The following is an 18,236-nucleotide window of genomic DNA, read 5'->3' on the forward strand; positions in this document are numbered from 1 at the left end:
GTCCCACGGCAGAATAAACACGGAGAAAAGAATCGCCCGCTGCGACCAACACCGAGAAGGGCGTGGCGGGAAAACATGCAGTCACAATGTTGGTCCAACTACACGACAATTATCGATAGTACCCTTTATAATTAAAAGAACTGAATCCCTTGGGCCCCTTTCTGGGCACGAAACGGCAGTATATCTAGCATCTTTTTGATATCCCATGGTGACGATCCGGTCGAATAATAAATACTTCATCGAAGCGACGACTTTTCTTCTTTAACCGCGAAGGTGAAATCTAGTTACTCTAACTATGCGCTTGTTCGTTTTCTTTTTGTAAGACTCGATAACGTGCTGAGACATTGTACTGTATCTCAGTCATTGTAACTTGTTATTGTCATTGTTACGTGAAGTTATATGTGTATGAGAATTTGATGGATCGAGGGAAACATGGAGATTTATGGGAATTTAATTATCAAGTAGTGTCATTGTTTGTACATGACTATAATATAATTTATGTTGCATTATTAAAAAAAAGGTATATTCGAGGAAAATATGAAAATTTGTGAAAATCTAATTATCGAATAGTATATTCGAAGTATATTCGAAGTATATTATAATATCGATATATATATATATCGTATATTCGACTTATATATATATATAGTATAGTATATTATAATAGTATATTCGAAGAAGATATGGAAATTTGTGGAAATTTCACTATCTAATAGTATCACTATAGTAATTAATGTTAAATTACTCAAATTAATGGTATACAATTTTATTTTGTATTTTACATTCTCCGTGATATAGATTAATAATAAAATTAAATTATCTTAAATTGTTATATATAGTATGGATCCTAATGGCTGAATGATACCAGTTAGAGATAATATTATACGTTACAAGTAGATGATTTCGTGATATGACATGGTACATTGCGCGACAAAAAAATAACACACACCAAAAATGTAATATTTTCACAATTTATACGTAATTGATACCTATATCTATTTTTTACTTACACATTTCTATCATACAATACAATCTGTTATTATAGAAAATAAAAAAGAATTTTACTGACCTTCAAAATAATTTTACTGTCTTTCATATTTTTCATTCATCAAATTTTCGCTCATTACACGGCAAAATTGCATATACATGATCCTTATTTACATAAGTTTAATGAATGGAAGCAAGTCACTTCCTTGGTTAGCAGAGCAGAAAATCTTAAATTACTCTGACAGCATTGATTCACAGATCTTTGTTAACTGGACAGATATTGTCCACTCTTATGAATGCTACAGGTTCTTAAATTCTTCCATAATTTCATTGTAGTCTACAACTTGATGCTGAAGTTTATAAATACATTAGAAAAATAACAATTTTGAAAATATTATTCACGTTAACTCACGTCTTCTCCATCAGTTCATTGAGAGCCGATTATTTCCTATTTAGCGAAAATAATTTGCATATGCGAGATAAATAAATGAATTAATATCTTCGTGTAAAATAATGGTTTACCCATAACTGTTATCGTTGGATCATAGCGAGCCACGACGATAGTAATTTACATTAGAATACTTAATATTGGGATATGCATACATATATTTCGTTTTTATTTAATATTTTATGATTTACACGATAAAAATTAGCAATGTGAAACAAATATATAAAACACTAAAATAGAATAACTCCTTATATAGAACAAAACAAAATATTTTAAGGATAAGTGTTCTTATATGTACACATGTATAATATAATGAACAGCGAACCTGAATATAGTGACCATAGTGAACGCAAACAATGTTTAAAATTATTTTGCAATGTAGCTCTATTATGTTATATAACTTTAGTTCTTTCTTGTAATGATATATTCGTAAACGTCTAATCTCTATTAGAGGCAACTCATTGAACTTTGTAGGTTTTCGAAACTATGGTCAATAATAATTTCCAGTTCAAGCTCTCCAGAGGAAAAAGAAAGTATTAAAGATCAAGGGATCGATTCTTAGATAATCTACCAAACAAAATTATTGCGTGACTATGAACATTTTGAATGAATTTATGATTATCTAGTAATAATGAAAAAATGAACAGTTTACACCAAAACTATATTTAAATAATTTGAAATGAATATGAATTAAAAAAAGATACTACGTATATCACGTTCGGATAGAGTACAAAGTCACTGACATTACTATGTATTTCTCTTGCGCGGCATTATTTTAACATGATCTAATTACAATTAGATTTCAATGATAACTGATAATGACGACAAAAATAAGTAAAACCGTGGCAATGTCAGGATTACGCTACATTCCGGCGTAGACAGTGACCTGACGGTAGCCGCATTTTTATATAGTCTAACCTAAATTTAACTCATTGATGATAATCATATTGAATAATAATATCCAGGTGCCGCTAGGTAACCAATAACGCTAAAGTGAAATAATTTTCGACGAAACGGTAAATATATAGAATGTTGTACTTTATTCTAATTTTCAGATAGTCAAAAATGTAATAAATATAGTATAGATATGTAATATCAACAGAAATTATTATTCTATATCCTGAAAACTAAAACTGGGCAACGATTATGTGCATAGGAACAAGTAACTCAGAATCTTGATTTTGACAACATATTTCAAAGTCGTCGAAATTGCTAGGGTTCCCTATTCCACAGAATTACTAAAATCGTTATCAAAATAAGAATGTCAGATCACGGAGTGAGACACGCACAATGTACTTTTAACCCAAAGTAGCTATCACGTGTGAGACGTTATTCCAACCCAAGTATTTAAAATAAACAGAAAGAGGAAAGATGTGCAAAAAGGGTGATTCTTCCTAGTTGCAGTAGTTGGTCGATCGCGCGTGAATGCATCGAACGAAACGGATTGTTTCGACCGTCGAGAGTAATATTCCATTCAAAGGGCAGAGAGGGGCTATCAACCTCCTCGATAGTCCTCGAGACTGCAAGTAATTTCGAGTGATTTCAATTTCAATTTAACCCCTCAAGCCGATTTCATGAGTTCTCCATTACCTTATTTCGAAGATCGACAGTAGAGACGCAATTATCCGATATCGTTGACGGAATAGAAAGTCTCATTATGAATTCGCTTGTTCGTTCCATGGGGACCATTACGACGACGGGATTCGATTTCAACGAATGTCCTAAGCGTATATAGTTTAAGAAACCAATATCGCCATTCTTGATATCTATTACAGAAATAGAGTCGAAATAGAATATCGTTAGTGTGTAGTGATTTTAGGGAAGGTGTAATGCGAAAAATTGGTAGCTGAGGATAAAAAATAATATTGAAAATGGGCAAATTTTGGTGTTTCTCGGAAATGAAAAATTTTTTCATACAATAGTATAATTTTGATGATACATGTCAGAATAAGGGGAAAGATATAAATATACGTTGTTGTTATTATTCATAATATGTTAAACATTGTATCGAAGAATAATAACAATAATGGAATAATAAAATAATTTTATTAAAAAGTGATATTGGAATACAATTATTATGGCACAAATTAACAGTAAACCTACCGCGATCAATAACTGTTTTTTAAATTTCGTTTAGAATTTCCTACGTACGTTATCATGCCGTCATTTAACTTCACGACTTTTCTTATAATGTACGTATAATGAATTTGTTATTGTTCACTTCTTTTCTTATTGTTTGATTTCTGAAAAAAAGATATGTAATGTGCCTTATCTACCACGACTGATCATTTGACCAGTTGAACGATTTACATCTTTTTGTAATAGTAGTCTCTTGAAAACTCAATTCTGAAACTAAAAGTGCTGGGAAACAGAAGCATTCCGAGTGTTGGGAACTAAATGGAATGTATATAGTGCAAAATTATATGCATTTAGTGTATTTCTGTGTGCACTCGGTGCATATGAGGCTAAAACGTAGATATATCATTTCTATGGAATAAAACGGCATTTTTCTCAAACACTGTAAAATTCGAGCTATCGCGGGGAGACGCGGTCGTTAGAATACGCGTCAACGAGAATCGTAAATTCCCGTTACGATTAGAATAATCGACACCACGAATAGTTCGATCCCCGTATTTCGGTTAGGATAATCGGGGTGGTTGATGCGGTATAACACTGAGAGTCACAGAATTATAATAATGTATATTTCCAACACTTAGTCTACACGATTGAAAAGATATCAACAATTAACAACCTTATCGCACGCAGATAATATAGATGTATACAATATAGAGCAAGGCTCTTCCAATTGAGCTTAGTCTCTTGGTGGACGTAGCACGATATGATACTTAATAGAATAAGCGAATGTTTGGCTCAATGTGTAATGTTCGACGCGTCACAAGGAACTGATCGACTTTGGATGATTTCTTTGTCTCATCTTTAAGACGACCCCCACTATACTTGGGTCACGCCACCGTTCGCGCCTATGATCACGTATGTCTGTTCTCGCGTGGAAAACGTAACGGACCAAAATCGACGTTTCGAGAACTCGCTGCTTGGCGACAGCTATGCGCTCGTCGATACATTGTATGTGATCCGGCGGTCAGATAAGACAATCTGACTGAGACATTGTAGGGCCGCGAGTGACGGTTAGAAAATACAGCCTGTGTTAAGCCTCGTGGCGTAACAAACACTACGAGCAGAAATTACAGAAATTCTGAAGTTTATTCGGTTTGATAACAGCAATCAAAGAAGCCATAACTTACAAACCGATAAATTTATTTTGATTTCTGAAATTTGATGTAAATTCGATGTATTACTATCGGTGAACAATTGTTTCCAACATAATCAAGGTATAAATTTATTCATTACATGCCCAATAAACCGGACAAATTTGGTACCAAATCCTGGATAGCGACCAATGTAAGTAGCAAATATATTATAAAGGCTTTCCATATTTAGGAAAAGATGAGATGAGAGAACCTTCAGTTTCGTTTGGGGAGCTTGTCACTCTGAAATTAGTAAAACCGTATACAGGACATGGAAGAAATATAACCATGGAGAATTTTTTTACAAGCGTGTCGTTAGCGACTAAACTTTTAGCAAAAACAACTACGGTTGTTGGAACAATTCGCGCAAATAGAAGAGTGCTACCCAAAATTGGCAAAACAGACAAAGGACAATATGACACGCTTTTCAATAAAATTACATCATTCAAATAATTGTATTCTGACAATTTAGAAAACTAAACTAGGTAAAAAAGTACTAGCCCTTAGTTCAATGTATACATCCGTAGAAAATGAAAAGAATCGTGCCGGTATACCGGTGACAATTAGATTATATAATAGCACCAAATTCGGTGTAGATGTGATCGGCCCAATGGACAAAAAATACGCTGTAAAATCTAAATCTCAGAGATGCCCTCTACAAGTATTTTTCAAAATCGTAGACTTAGCTGGGACAAATGCATGGATTTTATAAAAAGACATCACGGAAGAAGGAATTTGGGGGCAAGAATTTTTATTTCAATTGGAAGAACAACTTTCCATCAAATAACAAAAAGGGCAATAGCCAGGCAAAGAAGATCCTGTAGAACCAATCACAAATGCAAGTATAGGTTCACATGAATGGAAAAAATGCCAGATAAAGTATTACAAAAACGATAAGACCAACAAAATCTGTGTAAAATGTAAAAAATATGTACATGGAAAATGTACAATTGAGAAATCTGTAAAAAAATTTGCTGAAAAAGAATAAAATATACATTATTTATTCCTAAATAAAAGAAATTATATATTTTTATTATCAAATTTGCTATTATCTTCATTCTATATTAAGAAATATAAGTTGTTTTAAAGACCGGTCACGGTAGGAATAGGTATACGTAAAGTGTCGGTAGAATTAGTATTAATGTTATAAATAATGATATAAGGAATGATCGTTACTGCATATAATTATACGATACATAAAAATTTTGCAAAATTACAAGGTATAAAGAATACTCGGTATTGCAATCAAAAGTTTTAATATTTTAGTAACAAGTTTAACAACGATATATTTAAATCTACAATTAATGTAAAATTATACTACATACATAAATACTATACAATACTAAATGACGAAACTGCTTACGCAATTACTTAGATTAATAGAATGGTTATTGTATTAAAATGTATACTATTGTTTAATAAAAAATGATTCACTTACAAAGACTTGTTTAGATATACATACGTACATATATTTTACTTACTATCGTAACTTAATTTATATTTGACAATTAAAAGCGATAATCTATTATAATGTTCAGCCATCTGTGGTACAACAAATCTTGATTTGTTATTTATCATTGACACTCTTTACTAGTAATTCTAAAAAAAATTCAATTATTAACCAAAAAATTCCAAATTCTAATTACCACCTCAATTATTTATCTCGTGGACGGCAAAATGGTCAATGTGAATAATTTCCTCTTTTCTGTCTTTTACGTAACAGAAACTTACATCGTTGGGGTAATTGAGGATGAGATGCTATATATTTTGATAACTGTGCCCAAACTTTATAACAGAAAATTTGTTCAGAAGCAAGTATCGTTAATGAAACAGACTATACAAATGTATATTTCGCAGGAATCACATATTATTCGTTATATCGATAAATAATATTTAGTGGGTCGATGTTTAGTTATTATATATTTATTTCTTATTATATTATCATACATATACTTTTATGAATCATTATATAATACAAAGGCAAGTATACTGTTCTGTATGGCTCACCGTTACGCGATATAATCTCATTTGCATATGTATGTAACACTATCGGAGTACTTATCTTTATGATTGTATTGGATCTATCAGAAATAACCAACGAGATCCGCATTCACGCAAGAAACTTGAATTTTGCTAGAAATGTGCCTTGATTTGACGCATAATGAAGGATTTACAATAAAATCAACTTTACGCTATCCCGATCCTACTTAGGGCAATAAGGCCGCGCCACGACGTGAAACGGGTTAACTTACACACATTTCAATGGAGCAAGATTCGCTTCAAAAAAACGAATTCCAAAGAAAAGGACGCCGATGGAACTGTTAAGGGAGACGGTGTCGCAGAAGGAAGAGACGAAGGAAGACGAAAGGGGCAGTGAAGAGGGAAACTCCAAGAGGTAGAAGATCCAACGGCTGAATTTTCGGCGACGAAAACTGAGCGGAGGATGAGAAACGACAATAACTTCTCGGCTCGGCGTACAATTTGATTTTATGCAACGCTTGGCACGCCTCTTAGCGCGAGATATCCTTATAACGTTTAACTAGATTGTTATGATTGTTGTCCCCGGCACCATTTCTCTCGCTCTTCTCCCTTCCTTCAGTTTTCTTCCCTCCTCTCATCCCTCTTTTGCCTCGTTCGTTACGTATTATATATGTACGATGCACACAGCAGAAATAAACACATACATAAGTATAAAAGCGCACACAGAGACTGTTGGCAGCGAAATTCCGAGGGAATTTCAACCTTCTCATCCACTCACCTTCTTTGAACATGTATATACAGGGTGTCGTAGATTTTAAAATTGAAACTTAATCAGTTTATTCTATAGATCCAACTAGGAAAAGAAACATAAACATAAATCGTATAAAACATTATTAATTAAGAAATTATGACAAAAATACGTAATAGAAAGGGAACAGTAACAGATGTGCTACAGCGATACAGTAGGAATAGGTCAGAAATATTTATGTTTGGTCTATTAGTGCGAACTATATTGACTATTTGTGGTCGTCAACATACTTCATCTTAAAATATCTACCATTCTTGACAAGGCAACATTGACAGTGAAATTGATTACTCTGTAAAGTTCATTTTTATTTTGTTTCATTTTGGTAAACGCATCATTAATTTTTTTATTAATTCATCGAGCGAACTCGTGTTTTGGATTGTTATTTTTAATAATGTTTCAAACGATCTATGTCATATATAGACATATATAATGTAGATAATATATAGACAAAGTTTTACCGCTAAAATCTGAAATACGCTGGCTAAAGCGTTTCAGAGGTTGAGTTTAATTAAACAGAGAATAGTAGTTTCCCAGTTGTTTTATTATTATTTAACGGACAATTGTCAATAGATAAATGCAATTGATATGGAGAATAAATAATAAATTAAATTAAAATATTAACCACCTATCCTATCGTATTTGTTTATTTCTCATAATTGCATAAACATTCGCAGTTTGATCATCATTTATTGTTGCAATTCTTAAACATGCTATACATATACATATGTAAATATATAAATATATCCCGATCTCTCTCTTTCTCTTTATGTACGTTCTTGCAGCTGATATATACAAAGATATCGCAGGATACTGCCGCATTGCAGCTGTTAATACAATAATCTGTTAAACAGCGTAACTTGCTATGTACGTGAAAATATCTCGTGACGTTGGTAATTTCAGGCAATTTCAAGAATTGTAACCGCTCATTTAATTTTACTAAACCTCGAAATTTTAATATGTATTATTATTTTAATACAACATGCATAAAATTGAAATGACTATATACAAATTTATTTTGTTTTGAATTTACAATTTCATGTTGTTTTAACTAAGTTATAGAACTTCAAAAAACAGGATCTAGAGCAGTTTTATGATTTGATTTTCAACGTTCAAAAAAGTATAAAAACATATAAATGTTTATATAAATAGGAAGATTCGATATTTAACGAAATACCAGGAACTTGGAACTATACAAATATAAAAATTGAAATTTAAGAATGAAACATCAATGTTCATCGGAATCCAAAAATAAAAACTCACACGGAGTTAATCCAATCTCCCGATAAACACGCCCAACCTCCACTTACACCTGCACTTCCAATCACCTCTAATAAAAGGTACGCGAGGCAAGCGAGTAGAAATCGGGCGCGTATCCGTAGAGTAACGGTGTGATATTCATATTCTTGGCAGCAAGTCCGCCAAGAGCAAAAGGTTGCCTGTACGAAGAGAACGAGAAAGAGACAGAGAAGGGGAACAAGAGGACAGCGGAGGTTGCCGATGGTTGGCAGAGCGTCGAAGCCAGTGGTGCAGACCAGTGGCCCGATGGAGGCAACTCTGGTATTCTAACCCTACAACCAGCCAAGGGGGGGGGGGCGCCGCCGTTGCTGCTGATGCTGCTGCTAGCTGCTCCAGGTATACTGTCTGCGGTGCTGGTTGCACACAGCGACAAAGAATGTTGGTAACACGAACGTAGGGATAGAGAAGAGAAAGAGAAAGGGGGAGTGCTGGCGATGGTAGGCCCTGGATACCACTCTAGATATTTCTTATCCCAGCGCACGTAACCCTCTAACAAGCTAGCAAAGTTTACCAATAAATTGTATGACGGCAAACGTCGACTGGATCCTAGCGAACCGAATATCGCTGGTACCGCGCTGTTTCCGCTTCCAACAGCGTACTTATGCCCTTCTACTTTCTTTAGAAGCTTCAACGTTGATCTTCATCGTAAATATTTTCGAAAGAATCTACAATCTGTGGAGTGGGTGGATGAAAGAAAATTGTGGGTTTTGGTAAATTGAAGTAGCCCTTTGAAGATTGGTTTGAGAGGAGAGTTATATGGTGTGTTTGAAGTAGTTTGAGGGGAGTTTGAAGAAGTTTGTGAATGATTTCATGGGGTTTGAAAGCTTTATGAGCAGTTTTGTGATATGTAACATGTAACTAGACTGCACGTATTTATACAGATATGATATCTATCCACATAAAATATGCAAATATAGACAAAAGATGTGCAAAATAGGGAAAACCTACACAAAACCTTAGTTGTTACAAAATAATTGCTACAAAAGGTACTCGCACACCATTGTATTTATTACAACATTTATACATATATCAAATTATTAAATTTTATATCATTTAGTAGTATGTTCTTTGTGAAATTATTAAAAACTTGATACTATGAAAATTAAATCTAAAATCTGATAAAAGGACGCTTCATTTGAAGATAAGAGTATGTGTAAATATTTGTTATAATCACTGTATGCACCAGAATAAAATCATATATCATGCTTATCTCGATAACTAAGTAAAAAACACCCAGCGACCATTTGCCCATTACTTTTTGCTATATTGAAATGTTTATCAATAGAAAAATACAAAACATGTAGTAGACCATACCACGCTGTGTTCACTTCCAACAGCGTACTATGCTTTATTACTTTCTACTTTGAAGAGTTCGATGCGCATCTTCGAAAATATTTTAAATATTTTTAGAAGGATCTATAGCGGGAGTAGATGAAAAAAGAGACGAGTTTTGGAGGGTTGTCGTTCTTTGAAAAATGGCTTGAGATATTGTGCGGTTGTGTTTGAAGTAGTTCGAAGGTATTTGGGAGAATTCGTTTCGTAAAATTTGGAAACTTAGTGTGCATTTGATTCGAAGTTTGAGTAGCAAATTTGTTTGTTTTATGTGTATTTTACAATGAAAATTTTAACTATCTGAACCAACTTGCTTCGAAATTGAAATTGGAGTATTATTACTAACGAAATTTCACAAGACACGTGTCACCAATTACCAGTATGTATTATTAAATACTTCTGTATAACATTAATGATTTTAATAATAAAATAAATCGCAGATTTGCTTCAAAAATTTTTTTAATCAAGTAGTTATATTATATTATATTATGGAAATACTCCTCGATCGACTATGAAAATGTTTTATTTTATCTTCACAATTTCTTGTATTTTCTGAAAATTTAATATCTTCAAGCTGTGCCTACTGAAACAGGTGACGATATATCACATAGGTACATGATATGCAGTATATTTTTGCATAAAAAATCCAACACAAGGAGGCATTTTTATACTGTATTATACAAAAATACATATTCTCATAATTTCCTAGTCATATAATAAATTTTTATCTAGCCTTCGTTTCTCCACTTGTACTCTACAAATATATGGCTCTGCGCAAATATTTGCAGTCTGACCATGGCACACCATTTGTTACTGAATATTATACAATAATTAAACCGCGGATTTTTATGCCATTTCATATCTTTATTAAGTAAACTAAACGTTATAACTGAAGAAATGGAACCTACATAAAGATTTATTACAAAATGTTATAACGAGAACTTCATTTTGTATATTTCTTATATTTTTGCATGTTGTAGCATTTTGTACATTTTCACATCTACGAATTTCTCATAAATACAAACAAATCCGCGTTTTAATAACAATTTTTCAAATTATGCTTCTTGGTGAATTTTCAAAGGAAAAAGATAGTACGAATTTTTTAAAGTAAAGAGCCTCACTTGCTACGTCTTCAACTTTTTCAACAATTTCTTTCTATTTTATAGCTGATGCGTGGCACACAAATTCAATGTCAATGAGCGCCAAATGTCGGGACACGTTGGCAATGAACGAAAGACAGGGAAAGGGAGCCGGGGCGATCATATTGAATGGTATTTCGTTGACATAATGCGACACGCGTGAGCACACTTTATAATGGAGTCACATCACGTCGGTTACACAATCACAATACTAATCCGACATAATAGCTGCCTACTTTCTTGCCGATTGCACGAAAAAATCGCAAGCAGTATTCTTTTACAAAGAACGATATAATGAATAGAATGTTAGAAATATAATAAATAGAAGATATGTGTATAATAGCGTACGCAATGAATAAAATGTTACTTCATAAAGAATGTAAAATTATACAATATATCTCGGAAAATATTATAGTATTGTAGTATCGTGGAAAGACTGTCTAAGAAATATATACAATGTAGCAAGAAAGTCTAAGTGCCGACAGGCCGAAATTGCCGGGAAACTCCAATAGGCCAAGCGGCCCATCAATATAGCCTCGGTCATTCGGACAAATAGTTGCTCGAAAGAAGACGTACGTGACTATGATCGCGGACAATTACGAAACACGTGCGTGGTGGGGGTATACAAAAATGACAAAGGAATACTTGAGAGAGAAAGATGATTAATCGTTAATTTGTTGAGTAAGTTGAGTCGAGAGAATTAAGTCGAGAGAGAGTTGAGAACGAGTTGCGAATTGGTTAATCATTAGTTGCCGAGTTATGAGTTCCTAATTGTTAGTTGGGAGTTGTAAATTATCAATTTAATTGTCTTAGTTATATCGCATTAAGTTCACGTTGAATAACCATCATTTCCTGTTCAAACCACTGTAAATAAATCCATCTATCAATAAATTTATCATATAGAATAGAAATCTCTGGAAATCCTAATTTCTAGTAATTCTGATGATTCTATAGTATACCTGAAATTAAAAAAAAGATAAAATATGATTATGATAACAATATATAAAGAATAGTGACATTATACATATGTATAAACCTGATTTTGAGAATAGAAGTTATAATGTGAGATATAATAGACATTAAAGTATTTCGAGTATATTTTGTCAAGTTATTACTATACAATTAAATATCATAATAATTCATTTTGAATGACAAATAATTCACAATGAAGATTTCATTGTGTTCGTCAAATATTAAGTTATTACAAGTTTAAGATGAACTTTTACTTGACATTCAATACCTGTTAACCACCCCTTCTCGTAGTTTAGCGAATCAGACTCGCGATGAAGATTTTGGCCCAAACATGAATACCGCGAGTCTGACTCGCAACCAGATAGTTGGGCCAGACATGAATATCGCGAGTTTCATATTCATGTTTGGCCCAAGTATCTGGTCGCGATATTCACGTTTGGGCCAAAATCTTCATCGCGAGTCTGGCTCGCTAAAGTACGGGAAGGGGTTAAACAATGCTTTCTGATCACCTCAAAGTTATGAAGTTGTATATATGTCGAGTTATTGTTAGGATTTCGATGAAATAATTAATAAGTATAACAAAAGCTATTGACAATGTTTCTGGGCTCTTTTACGAATCCACGGTCAACGGGTAAACTCTTTGTACAATGGAATACATTTTGTAGCACGCAGACACGTTAACTCAGACGCTGGGCTACTTTCAGACTGACTGCAAGTCAATGACAGAAAACTCTCCAAGGAGATTGCGAATAAAAGACAGATACAGTCACACATGTCAAATACATATCGATCGGGAATATCAACAAATTCCCAAGCGCCGTAGGGACTAGGCAGTCCCGCGTAAACCAACATTGCTCCTGATCGAGACTCGATTGTTTATACAGCGGTACCTCCTCTGTAAGACATTTCGTTCATCCCGTGACCGTGGCTACGTTCGGCGACCAGTTATGTCACCTCGAGCCCAAGTATTGGGGAATCTTCCAAAAGAAAGGCCCGATGTCCCTACATCTCCGGCATATAAATTGATCACACGAAATGAGAAGATTCCAATAAAACAATAAATAAAAATCCTTACAGTAAGTCGATTTTTCTCCTTTGTAACAAATGATAAATTACAATGCGTATTGGAGTATGTAAAATTGGAGTGTAATATCATGGATGAGGGACCTGAGGGGTGTTGTGCGGATTATAAACAAGCGGTTGCTGAGCAGGTATGTAATTAGGCTAAGACAAAAGCTGCTAGGGGACAATAAACGAATTAACAGCAGTATGAGTTGAGATGTCAAAAAATGCGGATCGCGTTAATGAGAGTCGTTGATTAATTATTCAGTTGTGTTAATTATTATACGTTTGCTGCGACTAGTTCGTGTTTAACAAACATTATTCCCTGTTCGATTAACACTCGTTCAATCTGCTTATTATTAATAAACTAATTAAAGTAGTTACGATACTACAGGAGAGATACTAATACGTTTGTGTGTGTGTAATTATGTGTATGTAAAAATGTATGTAATTATTCACATATATATATATAAGGGGTAATAATTATATATAAGGGGTACTCCTTTCTTTGGCTCCTTTTCCTACATTATCTTATACTGCTGGAAAAGTTTATCGAATGTCCAACTGGACAAATTATAAAGTACAAATTAAATAAAAAAAAAAATATTATTTTATACTAAAAATATCTATTTCAAAATCTATAATTAACCGAACGATTGTCAAATTTTTTCATTTAAAGCAATTTTTTGTTAGGAAAATTGAAAAACAGTTCCGAAAATTATCAAATTTTCGTTCTACATAATACGATTTATTTTTATCTCTTTCTATATTATACAGAATCTAAAAATACGTTTCTTGTACTTTCGGCCACTAGGAATATGCATAGAATAGCTTTCAAATATTTATGTCAAACAATAATTACACGCACAAGCTAAATTAATATAAAATATTAATTCGTCTATTTACAATTAGACATTGTATAATTTAGAATTTATCACTTGTCTATGTACTAGCATTAATAATCAATACCTAAATTACTCTACATACAATGAAGCATTATTAAATTCAAGTGATTAATATTCTTTAATATCCACGCAGTAATATTTACGTATAGTGTAATAATTCAACTTTTTAAAAATAGCAATTATTAAATTATAGTATAAATAAAAATATAAAGAAATCGTCGAATTCAATAATTGCATGTATATGAATAATTCTACTCGTTTTATAAGAAAACTCATTTTTGACTGATTCTAAATTGGTCACATCAAAATAAGAAAGACCAAATATCTGTACACTGTAAACTGTATACTACAATTACGAATACACCGTTTTATAAAAATCGGTGAAAATCTTTTAAAAGGCCGAGAATAGAGCAAATCGTTAACCCTTTGCAGATATGGGCAAATGTAGTAATTTTGGGGACATGCATATATAATAACTAGGTTCCGAAAAAATACCGTGTTGTACGAAACAAACAACTAATGTAAAAATGAGGATTAGGTTTCGATAGTTAACATATACTACTTTTTCATAGGTATGTTTATTAAAATAATTAATAATTAATCTGTATTACATATTATTAGTATCTATGTTACTTATAAGCTTTTATTTAAAAAGCTTTCAGAAAATTTTTGAACGCGAATGGCCGATATTCCACGGACTAAAAATGAGTTAAAAGTGTCAATATTCCAAAATTTCGTACTCAGATCTGAGATAACATATATGCTTGCACAAATGAAAAATATCAGATAATTGTAAAAAGCGGTGCTTAAAAATTCTTATTACGTGCTATTTTGTACAGAGATTTCCCCAATTCTCGAACCGTGTTAGAGCGAACCCTTGCTGTAAGAATACCACGTTGTACGGGGACTACCTCAATTCTCAAACCATGTTAGAGCGACTCAGTGTTGTAAAAGTACTGTGTTCTATGTTGTACGAAAGGTACTGTATTTCATTTTCGATCGAAAAACTTAAAAATTGGCCGAAATTCGATATCTTTACGCTCTACAAACAACGAAAGTTTTTTGCTGGTCATCCGTCGATCGGCCTGTGTTTGCTTTCGAGCGCGAAACAACGTGCTCAAATATATCTTGAATCGTCAATGAAGCGAATCCGTTTAAGTGAAAATCACTGAGCGGTCTGCGAGCCCGTAAATATTGTACCGGTGTAGCCACGGGTGGGCAGAGCGAAATGAACGTTTGTTTGGGGGTGGTTACTCGTCGATCTCTCTCCATTCCTTCTTTTTCTAACCGGTTGCAGCGTTCACGCGTGCTTTCTTGCCCCTTGAAGTGGTCCGTGCGATATACCGGAAGAATCGATTGCACACGAAGAGACCAACGAAGAAACGGTTAAACCTTTTCCAACTACATCGCGTTTTCCTGCTGAACTCTCGTTGAGGACATTCTATCGATCATTCTTCCGGAAACGAACCTGCCTCCGGTAATTCTACGATTCTTTCGCGCTGGACAGTTGAAACAAGGACACCATATTCGTGTTTCGCTACTAGCTTGTTTATTGCATAGAGACACGGTTTGCGATTATTCTTGCAAGTATTCGAAAAGTAAGAAAAATTCTAGGTCTGTGCATGTATGTTTCTAGGCCTGTAACTTTGTAATTTAAGAAACAAATTGTGTTTAAAAATTGTGGTTAAAATTGTATTTATCAAATGCCTTCATAATGAATATAATGTCATCGTGGCAGAGAATACAGGTATAGGTTAATTAATTATGAAATTAAACAGATTATGTATTTAAAAGTTAAAATACGTGATTGAATTTAAATTGTCAAAATGAGAACAAAATTTTCTCTCATATTGAATGTACGTTTACATAGTACATAGGGAAGTTTATATAGAAATATATGTACAATTAGTAATGAAAATATTGTAACTTCTATATACATTAATAGATTTTCTGATCGATTTTACATTTTTACGATGTAATCGTGATAATTATGTCTCATTACAGTACTTATAGTACTAGTGAAGTTTTACAAAGTTTTAACTTATAATATATATATAATATATATTCATAAATTTTCTTTTTAATATGTAATATACACATCTTTTCCATAAATGCTAAATACCTTCATGAATCACTATACTTGTAACAGGAAGAATAAAATTAAAAGTAAAATTCAAACTAAAATTATTCGACGAAACAATTTTGTGCAACACGATTTCAGTAAATCTGAACTTAGTGGTCAAAGGAGCAAACACATGGGAGGTCAGAGGAAGTGGTATATAACGGAAGGAATATGCTCACCACGGACTTTTCAATGTGAAATATCTTCAAAAGAATGGACCGTCCTAGATCGGGCCCACATGAAATTTAATGTCAAGCCAAGTGCTTCGTCTTCTTCGAATGTTTCATTTCCTTTTTTTCATTTTACTTCACACAATGGAAGAGAAAAAGTTGCGTTACAAATAAATTTTTGTTCCTATTATAAGCTTTTGTAAAATTTATATATACTGTTTATAAAGTATACTTATATCAATTTGTTTAATTATGACACTATTTTTAGAATGAAAATAGAAAATAGAATGAGAAAGAATATAAATTTTTTTTAATAAGTACTAGATAACTAAAATTAATTTAATACAACAGTCATTACTTAACCACGTTGCGTGATTGACTCGTTTCGTGTCTAGTCGCTTCGTAGTCAAAGAACAAAACAAAAGACTAATTAAAGCAAAAAAATAACTTCAACGGCACTCTCTGAAATATTTTTTAACGCTATATTCCAGAATGTTCAGGAAAGTACGCTCGGTCCTACATTTATTTTATCATAGATCTATTACTTTTTTTATACGCATCATAATTATATAAATTACAATGTAAAATGCTAAGTAGACTATAATTTGTTAGAGTTTTCCAATAATAGATCCATTTCCAGAATCCAAGAATCGGGTATTTGCAGATGCTGTGAAATTCATAACAAAGGTACGAGTATGCCCATTGAAACAGGGTATATACGTAAAAGTATTGGAACGTCTTGAGATCAAGCGAATTATCGATGGCTCTGTGGAGAAACTGTAAGACAGATTGATAGATTCAATTGACGTAAAGATATCGTATAACAAGTTTCACTGTGAATAATACTAGTTTGTTTGGCGGCAACGAGATTCAGAAAATCGGAAACGCAGATATGTGAAAGTACACGCGATTTTCCCAAAGATGTGAAATTGAATAAACAGGTCTAGATACATATCTACAGTGCATAATAAATCAATACAATCAGAATGTATATGATCAGCGAAGTATTTCAACTCATCACAAGATCAAGTTCCACGGTTGCTTATACGGGTGAATTCGCCCCTGAATATCGGCCCACTTTGCACACAAACGTGTTGTTAATCTCGTGAGCGCATATTTTCACAAGACACGTTCTTCAAGGCTTTCTCTGTCGGCGGTGCTCGCTCATTAATTTTTCACGCTCGTCCCAGTCTCATCCCGAGTTGCGGTGCTCTCGCGAGCGCACGCGTTAGGACTTGTTCAGACCTTGAGCGCCCAACGAGGCGAACTCGCGCGAACGGGAATCGCTCGCTCGCACGAGCAACCCCATAAATATTGTAGCGACGCGAGCCGCGGGAGGGTTTTCTGACTCGTTGGCGCTAATACGAGCACCACTCCCGCTGCTTCTGAAGCTCCGAGGGCTTTTTTCGCGTCTGAAAAATACGCGAATACCGGCACAGGCCCCCGAGGGTGTGTGTGCAAAACGAATTAAGCGAAACCTTTGTGTGCCCGCTACTTTGACACCTTCTTTCCAGGTCCGGGCTTTACAGCACGCCTTACGTCCACGCCGTTTAACTTGCTTGCTAATTCGGTCGCGTATATTAATGTGCTGTCCATAGCCGGGGCCCTTTACATGCTTTTGTCCTTCTCCAAAGGCGTCGTCGGTGTAGATAGGAAAAACAGAGTTTAACCTCTTGAGGGATAAGTACTGATACATATACATATGTGTTCTTTAGTTTTCGAAGATATTATTTAAATTGATAATGCTCG

General features: G+C 33.7%; 1 long non-coding RNA gene across 2 annotated transcripts; it reads right to left on the bottom strand.

Annotated features, from left to right (window-relative positions):
• Positions 1-788: 788 nt before the first annotated feature.
• Positions 789-4,246, bottom strand: LOC125384863. 2 transcript variants are annotated; one of them, XR_007223682.1, is made up of 3 exons: positions 4,188-4,246; positions 3,026-3,201; positions 789-2,955 (listed from the first exon to the last, which is right to left on the bottom strand). It is a non-coding gene; the product is annotated as an uncharacterized LOC125384863 (long non-coding RNA). The 2 variants fall into 2 exon arrangements; XR_007223681.1 differs by lacking the exon at positions 4,188-4,246 and adding an exon at positions 3,539-4,029.
• Between the last annotated feature and the right edge of the window lie 13,990 nt (positions 4,247-18,236).

Source organism: Bombus terrestris, chromosome 4, assembly GCF_910591885.1.
Source record: "Bombus terrestris chromosome 4, iyBomTerr1.2, whole genome shotgun sequence".
NCBI lineage: Eukaryota > Metazoa > Arthropoda > Insecta > Hymenoptera > Apidae > Bombus > Bombus terrestris.